A 16,074-nucleotide genomic window follows, 5' to 3' on the forward strand; every position below is an offset into this window, starting at 1 on the left:
AATGCATGTAGAATCTTGCATGCCCCAAAAAACTCCTTATACCATTCACGTTAGTGGGTAGAGGCAATTTTTTGATCACCTCAACCTTGACTTTATCAACTTCAATTCCCTTTTGTGAAATCTTATGCCCCAACACAATTCCTTCTGTCACCATGAAGTGGAATTTTTCCCAGTTTAGAATTAGATTGGCCTTCTCACATTTCTTCAGTACCTTAGCCAAGTTGCCAAGGCATTTGTCAAAATCATCACCCAAGACAGAAAAATTGTTCATAAATAATTCCAAGAAGTCTTCTACCATATCTGAAAAATGACCTCTGAAAGGTTACTGGAGCTTTACATAGTCCGAACGACATCCTTCTGAAGGCGTACATACCATAAGGGCAGGTGAAGGAGGTCTTCTCTTGGTCTTTTGTGTTGGGACCGTAAACGCACCCTATGGCGTAGCGAAAACAAAACTCACAATATCACCAGCGATCTAAGTACAGAAAAATTGAAATTGGGAGGAAAGGATGCGAATACTTATAATGGGTTCCTTGAGAAACAGGAAAGGCAACAGCGACTAATGGTGATCACGAACGGTTCGAATCATAAGCCTCCACGAAAACACGTCTCAACCTCTACTTAGTTCACCAGATTGAGAGCAAAATTTACTTTTCCCAAAAAATAATTGAGAAAAACTGCTGAAGAAGAATAAGTGGCTGCTAGACCTTACCTCACTTTAAATATATCAGTTAACCTAACCTCTTAGGGATTTTAAGTTATCGAATTAATAAAAAAATTATTTAATTAATTCAAATTAAATATCCATTAAAGACTTATAATCTGAATTATAATATTTAATGTTTATTTAAACTCTCATTTAATTATTCCGAATTAAATATCGATTAAAATAGTTGTAATCAAAATTACATTTTTTAATGTTTACTTATTATATTCGGGATAATGAAAATCCTATGTATATCAAATATACATATGTTAACTCCAGATATATTTTAGTAACATACAACAAATTGTATATATTTGCTCATTTCAATCCTAGTGTGTGACCCTGTAGGTTATTGTAACGTTAGTAGTAATTATTAGGACAATTCTAATATTACATACAATGAGTGACATCTAGCAATATATCATTGTCACCTAAGTTACAAGAAATTATGATTCAACATATCACCTTCGTGATTAGCTCCTTCATGTATTACATCATTTTGTCCTTTATATCTAGAATAGGCACTAGTCTTGGAATAGTCACACTTGTATAACCCATATTATTTCTTGATATTTAGAGTAAACTATAATTAATGAATAATTTGTGATCTCATATCAACTTATTCGAGCATAGCCATGCATTTCTAGTCTCACTCAATCAAGTGGCCTGTGATATATTTCCTATCATGTAGGAAGGACAAATCATATCTTAATCATACGCACCCACTACATATATCGAGATATATTCAATAACAATCTTTATAGTGCAACCAATTACGGAGCATGTTTAATTGTATCAAAACATACAACAATATATGTTAGAATAACATTGATCTCAAGTCTGAGGATCATACATATAGTCATCACCATGAGCAATGTTATAACTGTTACATAATAATCCAAGACATATACTCATGGTGGGTCAATCCAATACATTGTTCTCTAACAATATAATCATGTATCAATTCTGACATCCCTATGTCAATGACAACTCGTTATCAATCAATAACATATTAGTCTTAAGCGTATCATTATTGTCTATGCCCATAATAATAATTGACTATGGATATTTTAATAATAATAATGTTATTATATGGACTTTATTATATTTTAGTTTATTTTAAACACATACATATAACTAAAAATAATAGTGGCATTGCCTTCATTCAATAAAATCTATAAACAAATGTATTATTACAATCATTGTATGATGTGCCTTTGGGCATACTCTAACATTCTGGTGCTATGGCAATCTGATTGTACCTTGAGTATCCATCGAGGAAGAAGTAAAAGGACTTGCCCGCCAATCGATCTAGCATCTGATCGATGAAGTGGATGGGAAAATGGTCATTCTTAGTCACCTTGTTGAGCTTTCGGTAGTCAATATAAATCCTCTAACCCGTGATAGTCTTCGTCGATAATAACTCATTCTCCTTGTTGCTCACATTGCACCAGGTTGACTTACGAACTATTGGAGATAGGGTAAATCACACCAACATCCAACCACTTGACGATCTCCTTCATCACCACTTTTTTCATTACGGGGTTAAATTTTCATTGTGGTTCAACATAATTGTTGTGGCAATCTTCTAGCTAAATCTTCTGCATGTAGATTATAGGGCTTATTCCTTTTAAATATGCCATAACCCAACCTAGAGCTTTCTTATGTTGTGCTAAGAAATTTATTAAATTGTATTCTTGCTCAGTGGTTAGACTAACAATTATTATAACATGCAAAGTATCATTACTACTAAGATAAGCATGCTTTAAATGTGATGTCAAAGGTTTCAGTTTTAAGGTAGATGCATGTTGTAGCGAAGGTTTTGGGGAAACAAATTCATCAAAATCTAAAGGTTCAAATCGCGTACCTAGTCTAGCTAAAGTAAGCTAGACTACTGCACCTCTGAAGAAAAATCTCCGGGCTCCTTAATGCCTTTATCTTTAGTGAGCTTTTCATAGTCTTCAAGCTATAAAAAGTTGTTGCAGTAGAACTCTGTAGCTTCATCATCTACCATTGAGTCCACATCCAATACACTTTGGCATTCTTCCGAGTCATCTACATACTTCAATGTGTTGAATACATTGATGGTGACACTCTGATCAGCTACTCGCATGGTGAACTCTCATTTCTCATAATCGATGAGAATACGACCAGTAGCTAGAAAATGATGCCTCAGAATTATGGGCGCATTATCATCAGCCTCACAATCTAGAATGAGAAAATCAAGAGGAAATACGAACTTGTTAACTTTTACTAAGACATATTCAATTCTGCCTTCGAGACGGACATGAAATCAGTCAGCTAGTTGTAGGATCACGGTATTAGGTTAAACATTACCCATTTCATGCTTCAAAAACACAAACTTGGGCATCAAATTTGTACTGGACCCAAAGTCACATAGAGCTCTCCCCACATATTTATCATTGATACAACATGGAATAACAAATCTACCAAGATTTTTTCACTTCGGCTGAAGTTTACTCAGTGAAGAACAATATTCTTTCACTTGGTGATAGTTTCAAGCTTTTCTACCTTTCTCTTCTTTGTGACGATGTCTTTGAGAAATTTAGCATAAGTTGACATTTGATCAATGACTTCCAAGAGTGAAACATTGATGTATAATTGTTCAAAGATGTCAACAAGCTTCTTGAATTGGATGTTTTCTTTATGCCTCTTAAGTCCTTGAGGGAAGGGTGGGTCTGACTTCTTCTCCTGCAGGTGGGGGAAGAAATTTTGTTGTGACATTAGTTTCTCTTCCATCAGTAGAGTGACTAGTTGAGCCCTCATCATTGTCCTTCTCCATAGGTGATTCTTTTTTCACTTCAGATTCTGGTTACTCTTCATATTCTTCTTGCATAATGCTAGGGTGAGAATTTTCTTATTTCCCCCAGACTTGCTTTCTTGATTGTGTTGGGTACCACTCTTCAGTGTGAGCGCACTGCATTGCTCTTTTTTGTGAGGCTTAGTGACCTCAGTATCACTAGAGAGACTACCTTATGGGCGAGCATATAATGTTGTAGCGATTTGGCCCACTTGGTTCTCCAATGATCTCAAAGATGAGCTGTGAATTTGCAACAAAGCAGCTTGATTATGCAAAAGTGTTCCCTGACGATGTATGGTCATTTAATAAAGCTTTTGCTGAAACCATGAAATCCTGAACACTAGCTTCAAGAGAATTAAAATTTTAAGTAGAATATGAACCATTGTTAATATTCTTCCACGGCGAATGTTCTTGCTGAAATCCCATAGGTTCAATAATATTTTGTTGTGGCCTATTCAAGTTGCATGCGTTATTGTTGTTTGCCCCTTTATTATCTCATGAGAAGTTAGAATGTTGAAGTCATCCTAGGTTGTATGTGTTAGAATAGGGATTATTGTTGATTCGATTAAAATTCCCCACGTAGTTGATAGATTCTTAATTTTCTAGGCATTCTCTCATGGTGACTACCACGACATAAGAAGCATGTAGAACTGGCCATCTTAACTTCCTTCACCTCACTAGAACGCTGCAAATTTTTCTTCATATTTGTTATGGCAGAAAGTTGGGCAAACACTGATCCTTAGCATCTAACTCGAATGTCCTATGTGCATTCCTTCCAGTTCCAAGCCCTAAAGAGGAAAATTGATAGTCATTGTTGGCTATATTATTAAGCATGTTAAAGGCCTATTCGAGTGATTTGTCAAGTAAAGTACCATTTGATGAAGCATCTAACATCATGCGAGTGGGTGCATTGACTCCGTTATAGAACATCATGACTGGAGTCCAGTCGTGGAATCCATGATTAGTACATTTGTGAAGAAAACTTTTATAACGATGCTAACACTCATACATTGATTTTTCATTAGCTTAACGAAAACTTTCTATGTCATTTCAAAGTTAAGTGTGCATGTTGGGCGGATTATAATGCATCAAAAAGCTTTTACAAAGATTAGCCCAGGTCTCCTTCGAGTCGGATGAAACTCCAGTAAACCAAGCTCTTGCTTGGTCACAGGGGAACAACTTTAGCTTTAGCACATCTTCGTGCACTCCTTGCTATGTGAATGAGTCACAAACTTCCAAGAAAGTTCGGATGTGTTGCCTTGCATATTTATTAGGCATGCCACCAAACTGTCCTATCAAGTTCAACATGTTGAACATCACCATTTTAAGCTCGAAGTGGGCTGCCTAAATTTTGGGTGTTATGATCCCTAGGTTGAGATTGTCTAAAAAAGGATATAAATGATATCGAATAGCTCTCGAGTTCGTCACAAGTCTTTCATTCCTAAATGTTGCAACATTTGGATCTGCAGGATCTTGAACTCGCTGAACACCTTGGTTTGCTTGATTATTCATGACTCGATTAACACGTTGAATACCTTGTCTTCGACAGAATAAATGCTTGATTTTTAGAATTAGAGGATATAGTGGTTCCTCGACAGTCCTTCGAGTCATGCAACAACAAAACATGAAAAAGAAATAAACAAATGCAACAAGTAAAACTAAAAACAAAAACTTTTACTATAACTAACTTTAAAAAATTAATATATTGTCAATCCCCCATAACGACGCCAAAAACTTGATCGCATGTAAATGTATTGTGATGTGGAACACAAAGTATACCCAATCAATACAAGTAATACAATAGTGAGTGAGTATCGACTATACAGGAATTGGAGGTATTTTAAAAACAAGTTATAACAAATAAGGGTTGTCATGAACTAAATCTAAAACTAAATAAATCTAAGTATATATTTATGATGGTATAAACAAATGAAAGTATAGTTGTGGCATATGATATGTTAATGGTGATGGAATACTGTGGCAAGAATGGAGTGAAGAGTGAAATTGTTGTGGTGAAAATTGATGAAATTATAAAAGTGTGTTGAGGCAAGAATTTAAGTAAATCGCAAAAGTATGCTAAAGCAATAAAATAAATTGAACTATGGGAAATGAGATAAGACTGACAACCTCACACAATCGAGCCTTTCTATAGATAAATGGCATGGATTTGCTATGGCAATAATATTCTATTATAAGGATGATCTCTGCTTCTATGAGTATGCTACCCAACATGATTTGTTAAATATGCTCATAAACTCTCTCAAGTAAGAAACATGATAAAACTAATGCTACGGTAGTACGTCTCAGCGTAAACTGCAACACTAGACTATCGACTAAGTCCTATCCATTTTAGTCGAATAAAACCCTCTCATTATCTCTAAGGCAAGTTAGAACCTCCCCATTCTGGTTTGGCTCCCTTGCTCACATAGATCTAACCTAGCTCTCTCGATACTAGGTATCTATACTTAGAAAATGACGATCTCTCTTACAAGACTAAGCATATTACTTTACAGAAAACAAAAATCTCTCAAAAGCTCTTACAATGCTACTTCGCATAAAGATAAAAACAATGAGCAAAACATCATTTAAACATAAAAACATCCAAACCATCCATTGACATAAAAGAAAATCACCTAACATAAATCCAACGCCAAATAAGGTAATACATAGTGTGGCTAAGTTCATCAAAAAATATCCAAGTTTAGTACAAGCCCAAGAAGATAGAAAATAAAGCACAAGGAGAAGAAAGATTTCCAAATGAGCTGCCTAGCCCTACCATTATGCATCTCCCTAGCAAGCTAGACTCTCTGGAGGTCTAGGGATACCATGAAAAGGGATGAAAAAAGAAGAAGGAAATGAAAACGTGTAGTTGCCTCTCTCTTAGGTCACTCCCAAAATGCTCTCATAAAAATATAGGGTACCTTAGTATTTATAAAGGGAACATTTCTAGGATTTTGGGCTCAAAATTTCTCATGTGGATAGGCGGTTATTGTGGTAGGTGGTCTCAAATTCTAAAGCATGGGTAGTCATGTGTGGTTGGATAGCTTGGCAAAGATATTTTTTCTATTTTGTCTTTTTGCTCCATATTTGTTATCATCTTTCGATGCAACAAGTCTTTCAGCGTTCTATCTAAGAATGGTATAGCGGCAATTTCTCCAACATGATATAACGACTACATCTTCTCTTTAAGTTTTCATTGCCTGCACAACACCACAAAAAGCAAGACCTTTCCCTTTGCAGCACCAATTTTTAATAAATTTATGTTGCAACAAGACTTTACCTTCCAAATGCAACTATATGACCTAAATGCAATCTAAATGCTATGATATGGGCCTTAAAACAAACAATAACCTAAGTAAAAAGGCACAAAAATACAACCTTTTTATGGGGATATCAATCCCCAAACTTAAGCTATTTCTTATCCTCCATCAATGGATAATAATAGCAGAAAATAATGCCATGGAAAAAGTTCAGTTAAGGCAGTGGTGTTGAGATAAAATTTTATCCCTAGAGCAAGACCATTTGCATTGTGTGTGCGTGATTATATCCAGTCCATTCTTTACGAAGTTAGAAAAATTCTAATTAAGTTCCCTATTATGCTTTAGCATTTCTTTACCAATTAAGCACACATTTACTCCCATTAACATTAACTTAACATAAATTTAGCTTAACTTTCTTTTCACACTACTACGAGGGGATTCAACCTATCACAACTACCATCCCACACTCTAGATGAATGGGAGCATACCTTCCATCTTCGAGCTAATCAAGTAGTGTCATCCCATGACTAATTTCATTTACTCGTATGATATAGCTGCCATTTATTGAAACGCAGTATCCGGGCACTGCTATAGCAAGGATGATGTCCCTCTACATTTACACCAAAGCATTTATTCAAAATTCAACAACATTTAAGCACAAGGGAGTTTAATCAAGCATTTATCAATTAAGCACATTATTCATAAATTAATACTGTAACATGCAAAGGTTTTTTCATAAAAATTGCTAAGTTCCTTAAGCATGGAAAACATATAATCGTGTATCAAGGTTCACAAAGTCTCAAGCTCTAAAATTTGTCCTATCAATCCAAATAGTCATGTACATTCAATTAACAGCCATGGAAAAAATTTAACATCATCAGGCATCCTAACTTATTTCAACAAAAACTAACTTAACCTAACTAAATGCCATAACATAATTCTACTCATACTATCAATGCAAATGTTTACTTATGGACAATACCTCCCCCAAACTTGTAGGTTGCATTGTCCTCAATGTGTGAAGACTAAATTAACTAACTTACACTACATGAATGCAAAAGCTACAAGAGGTACCTTATTGTGGTGTGTCTTGTCCCAGTACGCCTGGTGTGTCTTTTATTTGGGTTGGATTCTTTTGGTTCTGTTTGCTGGGTGGTCTTGGTTGGGGTTGCGGCCTCATATACTACAACAAAAGTTTCAGCTGCATGCCCGAAGGATCGTTTCAAGCGATGTTTGGTCAAGCGCGGTTCTACAGGCTTTGGTTCTACAAGCACAAAAATACAACCTTTTTACAGGGTTATTAATAGAATTTTGAAAATGTTTTCCGAAAATCTTTATATAATTTGAATGTGTGATTGGACAAGTCGAACATTCTTGCTTTCCATAAGTGTGAGGTTAATCATGATAACCATCTCTAAGTGTGAATGTGTGCTTAGACGAGTCAATAATCTCACTATCTATAATGTGGATTGATTATGACAACCAATTGTGATTGTGCTTGAAAATGAGTTTGAACCAATATATGTGAAAAAATATGCATCATTGACAACCGCTCTTGGTAACTCGGATTAATTGGCTATTTGCTCTTAGTGGGACCTTCAGATATGAAAGGCATGCCTAAGAAAGAGTTCTCTATGAGTTTTATGTGTGTGTGATCGGGTTATACGAGGTTCGATTAGTGCATTGAGCTATGCTCCGAGAAGACACGAGGTAAGGTTGGCCGTTGAGCTTTACTTCGTAATTTCGTGGTTTTTAGACCTATGTGAGTCCGCAAATAAAATGAGAATTGTATGGAATTCGTCTATCCAATGAGTGAGTTGTATTTTGAACAAAGGTCATTGATCTTTAATTGAAACAATGTATGTGAAATATGTGACTTTACCGAAAAGGTAATTGTGCATGAGTGCATGTGATTTAGTGCAAGGTATATGATGATGTAAAACATGATTATAATATGGATTTTGTGAGCATTTATGATGCATTAAGAGAACATTGAAGCATGACATTAAGTTATGATCATTGAGGTAAAAACAAGCAAGGTTTCATGGCATTTAGGTATACTTTCCTTTAGCCTTGGCACATGCATCATATTTGAATGTTTAGTCATTCACTGGGCTTTATAGCTCACACTCGTTGTTTAATATTTTTCAGATTTTTACTTTTTGACTCGAGAGCTTGAGGGACAAGGCACTTGGTGAAGATCAAAGCAAAGGAGCTTTTGTAAAGTTATTTTGAATCTTAGTTTTATTTTGAGGCAATATGGGATCCATAATTGAGCTTTAAGTTGATTTGTTCTTGTGACCCTTGCTAGTGCATAAGTGACCTATAATGACTTATATTATGCTTTGACTCTTGAATGAATAATGACATGATGAGTTTGATGTTGGATTACATGTTGTGCCCTATTACTAAATATGCCAAGTATTTCAAAGTATGATTTATGCCTTAAATACATGTTTTGATCACTTAGACAAGTTATAATAGGATGACATAATATATGACTCTTAGGAAGCATTAAATGATTAATAATGCACAAAATGGTTAAGTGACTTGAATTTAAGTTAACTTTTCTATGCAATATTTGACTTTGGATGCTAAACACTTGTATGTTATGTTAAATGATGTTAAGAAGCACATTACATATGCATTACGACATGTTCCAAGTGGTTTAAGGGTGTCCAACCAAATTTTTAGACCCTAGGATTGATTGCATGACCTATTGGATGCATGTTCATGTACATTGGTATGCATTTTACGCATTTTTCATAAGAAAGGATCGATCTCTTGCTCAAAAAGATCGATTCCTTAAGGCAAAGGATCAATCCATTCCCTAAAAGATCGATCCCAAACTCATTGTTTTGTAAAGGATCAATCCCTTCTTTGTTTATTCAATTAAAATTGGCAAAATTACATTTATTAAAGACCTAAAGAGTTCCCTAAGTCCTTGGATGGTCCTTGAACTTTAAAATGTATTCAATTTGGTCTAAAAACGTGATTTTATAATTAAATCTTGGCTTCAACTAGATTTTGTTCAAATTTGTTATATGACTCTATAATGATAATAATTTAATATTTTAATCTTCAATTTCTTATTTTTGGTTTATTTTCATATTTTGAAAAGTTTGTATTTTAGTCCCTAAGTTGAGCACATTCAATTAGACCCTTGTTTGATATCTGATTAACCTAAAAATTTCCTTGCCACTAATTAATGGGTAATAATGAATATTGTTAACCTTAAAATAAGAATTTGACTTGAACACGTATGTAGTGTGAAATATCCAAATTATCACTGCATTGTGAATAATGTTTATCTCGAGATATTGATCGTGTAAATATTGTGATTAATATTCTTGCTAGTAGTTTCCATGTCTTAAGTGATTTATGTTTTAAATATAAATTTCTTCTGCTTATCACACATGTTTAGGGTTTTTGTTCTGTCCAACATGATTGGAATCTAATGTACGCTTAAGTATTCGGATTAATCTTCGTAACCAGGTATAGGGTGCTACAAGATTAGCTTGAGAAGAAATAGGTTCTTAATTTTTCTTCTCCTAAATTTGGTGATATTGGGGTTGAGAAACAATTGCAGTTGGAGCTTGTAGAGTTGGAGAATGATGAAAAGGTTTTTTACAAACAAAAAGCCAAGGTTGCTTGACTCTATGAAGGGATCGTTGCATCAAGTTTTTCCATTTTAAGGTTGTTGTCGAAAGGAAGAAGAATAATATTAGGGCCTTTCAAGATGAAGGAGGTAATAGGTTGGAGACTTTTGATGGCGTATCATTTGAAATGTTTAGATTTTTAATTAATTAGGTTGGTTCTGTTGATGAGAATGTAAATGAGTATAGTGTGGAGAAGTTGAGGGAGTTGCTTAATTTTATCGACCTTCTGAAGCTAGTAATGGTTTTTTTTAAGGAGGTCTCAAATGAAGAGATCAAGAATGCCATTTGTGGTCAGGGCAGGATAAAGCTTTTGGACCTGATAGATACATTTCTAGCTTCTTCAAGGCTTATTGGGAAATTGTTGGGGATGATTTTATTGCAACAATAAGACATTTCTTTACTTTTTCACTCTATTGCATGCTTTTAATGTCGTTGTTATTACTCTTGTCCCTAAGGTGCCCAATCCTTGAATGACTAGAGTTTTCATGCTTATTTCTTATTGTTCTGTAGTGTATAAGGCTATAACTAAGATTCTGGTTACTAAGTTGGCTCAACATATCCCTTGTATGATAGCTCCTAACCAATATGCTTTTATGAAAGGGAGTATTGTTGATAATACCCTCATTGGATAGAACATTATTAAAGAATATAATAAAAAGATATATCCCCTAGGTGTACCATTAAAGTAGACATGCATAAGGTCTTTAATTCTCTAGAATGAGGCTTTATTTTGCATATCTTGAATGCTTTGGGGCTTCTTGTGCAGTTCGAGAATCAGATTTTGATAGTAATACCCTATACCCGACCACGTAAAATGACCCAATATTCTTAGTGCACATTAGATTTTAATCAAGTAAGATAGATCAACAACCCTATTCATGAATACCAAGTGAAAGAAATTAAAAATAAACATTCATCATGCAATACAAATCAACGATATATATACCATAATCATGCTTACGACAGTTGTACACTAATGCATCGCAATATGAACGCTATTAACTATGCATGAGTAAAATGGTCATTTCACATTTCATTATAAATTCCATGGAAAAGAGAAATTTAAACTTTACAATATTCATTTCTAACCTTTAGTTAATCACATTTAAAATTTGAGCTTAACCGGACATCTTTTAGGGACTTAATTAAACATGCTCTATTTAGGGACTAAAACATAAACTTTTCAAAATATGCAAAGAAAGCAAAAACATAAAATTGAAAGATCCATTATGAAATTGGTGATATTATAGAGTCATAGAACAAATTTAAACCAAATCCGACTTAAAATAAATCATTAATCATAAAATCAAGTTTTAGACCAAATTAAATACAATTTAAAGTTTAGGGACCATCCAAGGACTTAGGGAACACTTTAGGACTTTAATGAATGTAATATTACCTATTTTTATCGATCCCACAATGAAAGGATCAAACTCTTTTCACGGGGGATCGATCCTTTGTAAAACAGTAGCTAAAAATGGAGCTAGAGATTGATCTTTTTCTGAAAAATGCAGAAAATGCATATTAATGAGCAAGAACATGCATCCAATTGTTCATGAAATCGATTCTAGGGTCTACGAACATGCTTGGACACACTTAAACCACTTAGAACATGTCATAATACATATGTAGCATGCTCTATAACATCATTTAGCATAACATATAAGTATTTATCATCAAAAGTTAAATTTTGCATAAAAAGTCAACTTAAAAATAAGTCACCTAACCATTTTGTGCATCATTGGTTATTTCATGCATCCTAAAGGCCTAATATGTTATATTCACTTATTATGACTTGCCTAAATGATAAAAACACTTAATTAATGCATATAATATCATTTGGTCTCTTAAGGCATACTAAAACATATTGCATAACATGCAATTCAACATCAACATTTATCATTTCATCATATATTCAAGGATCAAAGTTCAACATAGGTAATTAAAGGTCACTTACACACTAACAAGTAGCAAATGTACAAGCCAACACATAACCAAATAAAGGATCCCATTTTGCCTCAAAATGAAATCAAGGTTCAAAATAACTTTTCAAATGCCTCCTTGCTTTGATCACCACCAAGTGTTTTCCTTCTCAAGCTCAAATCAACAAGAGATAATCTAAAAAATGTTAAACAATGAGTGTGAGCCATAAAGCTCAGTGAATAACTAAACATTCAAATATGATGTACATGTCAAGGCTAAAGGAAAGCAACCTATATGCCATGGAACCTCAGTTGCTTTTACCTCAATGATCATACCATAATTTCATGCTTCAATGTTCATCTTATGCACCATAATTCCACACAAATTAAAGAATATAAACATGCTTAAATACAACATATTCACTGTTGTCAATCACATACACTTATGCACAATTACCTTGCTAGGAATATCCACACACAAAACACATTTGTTTCCATATAAGATTAATGGCATTTGTTGGAAACATAACTACTCATTTGATAAAAGAAATCCATACAACTCCTTTTATTTTGGTCTCACATAGGTCCCAACTTTCACATTTCGGAGCAAAGCTCAACGCACAAACCTTGCCTCATATAACTTCTAGGAACAAAGCTCAACATACCAACCTAACCTCGTTACCCTTACACTTATATTTGTCAAAAACATAGAGTACTCTTTCCTAGGCATGCCTTTCATATCCAAAGGTCCCGTTAAGAACAAATTTCCAATCAATCCAGGTTATCATGAGCAATTAACAATCGATGCATAACATATACATATATATATTCTTAAACATAATTTTAAAAACTAAGGATGGTTGTCATGATCAACCCAAATAGAATAGTGAAGTGTCCCCACTCATTTTTGGACAACGAAGTGTCTCCACTCGTCCATGAATAGTAGATTGTCTCTACTTTTCCCTAAGTTAAATATCACATAGGCTTGAAACATAGTTTTCAAAAACGGTTATGCATAGAATGCAACTTATGCAATCCACATATCATAAATCATATCACATATTCAATTCACCTTCCATAAATCACATGTATATTCACAATGATCACTTGCATCTCATGCTTCATAACTCATAATAAATCAAGCTTCAATGTGCATTCTTGCAATAACCACCCACCTTTAATTCATCATAGCTTATAATTAACATACTTAAATATTCATGCTTGTAAAGATCAATTAATTCCAATACACCACAACTCATGATCAACTTATCATATTACACATGCTTGAATAAATCGTATTCTTTCAATGTCACAAATCATGTCATAAAATACATGCTCTTTACAATCACTTAAATAAAAATTCATGAATTCACATCATTAATTTTAACAACAAGTATACTTGAATTGAAACCATAATTTTAGAGTTCACTCACAACTAAACCTTGATTCAACATTGAACATATTCATCACAAGTTAATGGTCAGCCACTCACCTCTATGTCATAATCACACAATTTAACTTCAACTGCTTCTTAACTCGATGTCGAATATTGGTACACTAATTTTACCTCATCATACACCCCATAAGGACCTTATAAAACATACTAATGATTCATTAGGACATCAAAAATAGAGCAAAAACTTCTACTTCTAAAATAGAACGAAAATCAAACAAAGAATCGAAAACCTTGCTCTCCTTGCGATCTAAACATTCTAACTTGAGAATCTCTTGCTTCCTCACACTTAGCCTGATCCTAAACAATCATAAACATGATTTATAACCCAAGAAACCACCCAAATCAGCAGCCAACACAAGCATTCCCGGATTTCCAAAAATCACTAAAATCGTCATTTCTTGCTCAAATCAAAATGGAAATCAAATCCAATTGAAAAACTATTTTAATATCATTATAATCAACCTTTAAACATCTTAAATCCGTCAAGAATCAATAGAAATAATCAAGAAAATACCCCTTTTATTTATTCCGAAAATCAACCAAAAATGAAATCTTACCAAATCACTTATGCAATCATGTATTACCCATTGATATCAAAATATTTTAATCGGAAAAGCTTAAAGAAACCAAGGAAATAAAATTACCTTTCTGGAAATTTAAGGAAATATGATGGAAAAGAAGAAGCATGAACTAGAAGAAGAAAAAAATCTAGGAGATCTCTAGAAAGAATCGGCCAAAAAATAGGGTTAAGGGAGATGAAGAAATGATAAACTTAAGAAAGAAATAATCAAGAGTGAATAAAAAATCAGTAACAGAATATGAGCATTTGAAAAAAAAAGGGAAGTTTTTAGTCATGAGAAGAAAAATGAGGGAAAATATAAAGTATTTTGGTTCGCACAAAAAACGTGAATGATGCAATATGGAAGTAAAAATTAATTTTTAATTAATAAAATAAATAATAAAAATCTTAGATAAGGATAAAAGAAAACACGGTGGAATTGAGAGAAAAAGAGAACAATCACAACATTGGTGAAAGTGCTTTATAGATATTTAAGATTTTGAAATCATTTGATTTAGTCACTCAAATTTCTTAATTTAATATAACACAATTTAGTCACCATTCATACTTAAAAGTCAACTTAATTATCCTTTGGAACTTATTTAATAATTCTAAGAACACTTTTAAAATATTTAATAACACCATATTTGGAAATACTTAAAACATAATCTTTTTTGGTACTTTGGTTGATTTCTTTAAGGGTCAGAGAGGAGTAAGACAGGGGATCCATTATCCCCCTTAGCTATTAATGTTCTATATGTATCTTAATGAAGCTGTGACCCAAAAGGTATTCTAGTTCTATCCTAAATGCAGAAGAGTGAAGCTCACCCACTTTTATTTTGCAGATGACCTGCTCATCTTCAACAAAAGGGACTTTAAATTCTATTTTGGGTGAAAAATGTGTTAGAGATGTCTTATGATTTTTCTTGTCTAAAGCTTAATGTTGTTAAGTCTGAATTGTATACTTCAGGCATTTTTGGGGAGCAAATGTTGCTCATGTGGAGGAAACTAGGTTTAGGATTAGAGTACTGTCTGTTAGGTACTTGGGGGGTTTCCCTTGTCACTCATAAGTTTATATAGAAAGAATATGTTGTCCTAGTGGAGAAAATTAAGGCCAAGTTTGGGAACTATGCTAATAGATAGTTAAGTTATACTGGCATGCTACATCTTATTGGGATTGTTCTCTTTAATGTTGAAAATTAGTAATGCATGGAACATGTTCTGCCATGTGGTGTAGTAAAATGGATTGAGCAATTGTGTGCTAGATTCTTTTAGAATGGTAGGGATGTCCCTGCTAGGGGAGTTAGGATCAACTAAGAAAATGTTTTTATTTCTCAAATCTAAAAGTGGCTTCAGAGTTAATAGGTTGAACTGCTAGAATAAGGCTTGCATGTTTGTTTTTCTCAAAAGCATTGTTTCTGGTGTGGTTTCTTTATAGTCTGTATGGATGCATAGGTATGTCATAAAGGGGCTGATATATGACATATAAAGTGTAAACCTAGTTTCAGTTGGGCTTTGAGGAAGGTTGTAAAGATGAAGGGTGAGGCTAGGACTGTTCTAGCTAGCTCTACTGATTGGAGGTCAAGAGGGTTGTGGGAGAAAATCAGGGAAAAAAGGAACAAGGTTGTCTGGAATATGTTGCTTTGGTTTTCTATGAATGTTCTAAAGCATGTAGTAATTACATGGATGTC

At 33.8% G+C, this 16,074-nt stretch overlaps 1 long non-coding RNA gene across 1 annotated transcript; it reads right to left on the reverse strand.

Moving 5' to 3' along the window:
- Positions 1–6,170: 6,170 nt before the first annotated feature.
- On the reverse strand, positions 6,171–14,657 carry LOC120122134. Its single transcript, XR_005516052.1, has 4 exons — positions 14,469–14,657; positions 12,404–12,564; positions 7,862–8,051; positions 6,171–7,397 (listed from the first exon to the last, which is right to left on the reverse strand). It is a non-coding gene; the product is annotated as an uncharacterized LOC120122134 (long non-coding RNA).
- Positions 14,658–16,074: the final 1,417 nt, after the last annotated feature.

Source organism: Hibiscus syriacus, unplaced genomic scaffold (genome assembly GCF_006381635.1).
Source record: "Hibiscus syriacus cultivar Baekdansim isolate YM2019G1 unplaced genomic scaffold, ASM638163v2 tig00110384_pilon, whole genome shotgun sequence".
Lineage (NCBI taxonomy): Eukaryota > Viridiplantae > Streptophyta > Magnoliopsida > Malvales > Malvaceae > Hibiscus > Hibiscus syriacus.